The sequence below is a fragment of the Sceloporus occidentalis genome, unplaced genomic scaffold, assembly GCF_023333645.1.
Source record: "Sceloporus occidentalis isolate IW3139 unplaced genomic scaffold, rSceOcc1.0.p SCAF_58, whole genome shotgun sequence".
Classification (NCBI taxonomy): Eukaryota; Metazoa; Chordata; class Lepidosauria; order Squamata; family Phrynosomatidae; genus Sceloporus; species Sceloporus occidentalis.
Window position 1 is genome coordinate 1,332,200 of NW_028317038.1, and position 3,779 is coordinate 1,335,978.

The window sequence follows — 3,779 nt, forward strand, 5'->3', positions numbered from 1 at the left end:
CAATGGCTGTTTTATCGTTTCTGCGGTGTTTGTGTTTAGCTGTAATTTTCTCTTAACCCATTTACTAAACCCACACAAGTTATATATTGTTTTTTTCAGGACAAGAAGGGCTTTCTTCAGACACCAAAATTTTTTTCATATGATGTAATTTCCTATAATAAAAATAATAAAATATGACGAAAAATTGAAAAAAAAACACATTTTCTCACTTTTATTTGAAAAATCTTTTATTCATCATAAAAAACTACTGAAAAAACCTGCTAAATAGATTCTACTATTTGTCCCGAGTTTAGAAATACCCAATGTTTTTATGTTTTTTTGCTTTCTTCTACACGTTATGGGGCAATAAGTACAAGTAGCGTTTTGCTAATTCAAAACCATTTTTCTCTGAATCTGGTAATTCTGTCTCTATGTGGTATTTGGGGCATCTTTGAAGCCAGCAAATTAAATTTACCCCACCAAACCATATATTTTTGAAAACTAGACACCCCAGGGTATTTTAGATGCTGATAGTTTAACCCTTTCCATGCACTAATCCTACCACCAACCCTTGTCAAAGTTTGGGATAGTAATTGTTTTTGGTGTTTTTTTCACATACTTTGTACTTCAGGTGTGAAATTACAGCTCCTGGTATATGTTGCTGTCACACAACACCCAGATATGTGTCCAGCAACATCTCCTGAGTACATTGATACCCCACATGCATGGGTTTGTCAGATTGGGGGCAAAAGGGCCACATTTGGAACATGAGCAATTCAAATTCAGTAGGAATTTTACATCTGGGTAAAGAAAAATGCTTGTACCCAACTATCAGTAGGGACAGGTTACAAGAAAGCCTGGCCTATCTCCAAGAAGGGATTTGATCTAGCACCTTAAGTGGTCCCTCATGCCACGGAATGGACACAGGGGTCACTTGACAGTGCAAATAAAAACGCTTAAAAATGGTGGAGCAAATAAAAGCTAAAAAACAGTAAATGTAACAAAAAATTAAAAAAAAATACAAAAATGGAGCAGGAACAAAAAAAAAATTAAAAATGGGAAACTGTGTGATACAGCTTGAAGCAGTCACCGACACAGAGTGCAGGTTTTCCAGGGCAATCTGGACAGTAAAATGTGGTGTCCTTTCTTTGCCCCCTGCTGTAGCATACCCTGCATCTCTTTTGGGGATTCTGCTTCTTTGCTGTAGGGGGGATTTTAAAAATAAAATGGGTAGCCCCAATTCTGTTGGTTCCCATCACTACTTCGGGACCAGGTGCATCACGGTACAAGATACCTGAAATTACTTCGAGCTGAAACTGCAAAAAAGACAGCTTCAGCCCAGTGTCTGCTTTTTTGTGCAGCAAAAAAGCGTTATAGGTTGCAATTTGCATTAGATAAATTGCAACCTTCTTGTACCAGGCCTTTGTCTTCCTCATAATGAGGTAGGGCTGTAGGAGTTGATCTGACAGATCAACTCCACCCATGTGCTTGTTATAGGCCCTGATGCACACTGGCTTTGTAGTGACCCCAGCTCTGCCACGGACAGAAACCTCCACGGTTCTCTCATCGTGGATGGTGCTCAGCATGCACACCTCTTTTCTGTCCTTGAACTTCAATGCCAAAAGCTCCTCTTGGCGTAGAGCTGAGGTCTCCCCCTTTCCTAGCCGGGTTCGTACCAGGCGTTGTGGGAAACCCAAGCGGTTCTTTTTTATAGAACCGCAAGCTACCGTATCGAAACAATACAGCAGCTTGAACAAAGGGACGCTTGTATAGAAGTTATCTACATACAAGTGGTAGCCTTTGTTCATAAGGGGGAATATTAGGTCCCAAACAATCTTGGCACTGGTGCCCAGATGATCTGGGCAACCTGGAGGGTCAAGGTAGCTATCCTTACCCTCGTATACCCGGAAGGCATGAGTATATCCTGTCTAGCTCTCGCAGAGCTTATACACCTTCACTCCATACCTGGAGCGCTTGGAAGGAATATACTGCTTGAATCCCAACCTTCCTTTATATTTCATTAGGGATTCATCCACGCAGATATTTTTTCCAGGTGTATAAACCTCTGGAAACCTGGCAGCGAGATGGGTAATCAGGGGGCGGATTTTGTACAGCCTATCAAACTGGGGGTCCTCCTTAGGGGGGCACAGGCTGTTGTCGCTAAAATGCATGAAACGAAGAATCATTTCATACCTTTGCCTAGTTATAGTTTGGGCAAAAATGGGGGTACTAAAGATGGGGCTGGTGCTCCAGTAGGAGCGGATGGAGGGCTTTTTTATAATGCCCATTAACATTGTGAGTGCCCAGAATTTAAGAAATTCTGGCACGTCAATGGGAGTCCATGGCTGTTTTGCCCAAAAAGAATTAGGGCTAGCAGCACGGTGCTGCTGGGCATAAATGTTTGTTTGTGTGACAATGTCTCCCAAGACATCGTCTCCCAAAAAAACCTGCACAAATTGCAGTGGAGTGAATCCTGTAACATCAATATTGATGCCAGGAATTCCAGAAAAAGGAGGGATAGCTGGCTTGTACCTATTAGGCGCTACCCATGCCTCTGGTGCACTGCCACGACTACGTGTGGTAGGCGTCCTAACAGCCACAGATACATCACTAGATGTATCTGTGAACTGACCAACGTCAAAATCTGACGCTGTATCAGTGGCCTCAGAATCTGTGGCCAAAAAGGCATACGCCTCCTCAGCCGTATACCGCTGCATGGTAAGAATTGCAGCAAAAATAGTGGGGAAGGAAAGGGTTAATGGCTATAATAAAAAATAAAAAAAAAAACCTAAAAAAAGTAAAAAAAACTAAAAAAAGTAAAAAAACATGTAAAAAAAAAACAACCCAAAAACAATTGCCACTATGCAAGATCACTGTTTATGCAGTGATCAATGGCAATGAAGGGGTTAATATTATATGGGTGGCTCTTATAAGAGCCTTTGGATCAATATATATATATTTTTATTAGGGAATACCTGAAATACCAGAACACACTGATCTGTCTCTCTCCCTCACTAGAAGCAAGTGAAGGAGGGAGGCAGATCCAATACTGATCAAAGGCAATGTTTAGAAAACATTGCCTTTGATTTATCAAATCATGATCACTCTTATGAGTGATCTGACCACTAGGGGTGTTATTCACTGGATGTCCATGACATCCAGCAACACCCCCCCGATGATGTCAGCAGGCTCCGCCCCCCGGCTTGATGGGCGCCGCCATCTTGAAACACCGCGTGTGTTTCGAAGACACCGGCACCGGGAAGGTAAGTTGAGCATTTAGGAAGCGATCGCGAGTCGCTTCCTTTGCTAAACAGGTGTTGCAAAGATGCCTCGATACTGAGGCATCTTAGCAACACCAGCTAAGCAAAGGAAGCGACTCGCGATCGCTTCCTAAACCCGTTTTTCGGCGGCGGGCGCCGCCATGTTTGAAAGACGTGCAGTCTTTCAAACATGTTTTTTTTTTGCTCCTAGGAGCGATCGGGGGGGGGCGGGAATGTTTTTTTTGGTGTTGCTCAATGCCTCGATGTCGAGGCATTAGAGCAACACCGTTTGAGTGAAAAAATCGATCACGGATCGATTTTTTCACCCGTTTAAAGACGTGCCGGTCCTGGCACGTCAATTGTCATAATCGTCACGATTTTCAGTGACGTGCCCGGACCGGCAATTGTCACGAAGGGGTTAAATAGATAAACATAGGAAAGCATGTTTCAAATATATGATATTCTAGATCAGTGATGGCAAACCTTTTTGAGCCCAAGTGCCCAAACTGCAAACCAAAACGACTTATTTTTTTCAAAGTG

General features: G+C 42.7%; 1 non-coding gene across 1 annotated transcript; it reads right to left on the reverse strand.

Moving 5' to 3' along the window:
- Nucleotides 1-795: 795 nt before the first annotated feature.
- LOC149287608 (small nucleolar RNA SNORA35) lies at nt 796-925 on the reverse strand. The gene has a single exon (XR_016277463.1). It is a non-coding gene; the product is annotated as a small nucleolar RNA SNORA35 (small nucleolar RNA).
- Between the last annotated feature and the right edge of the window lie 2,854 nt (nt 926-3,779).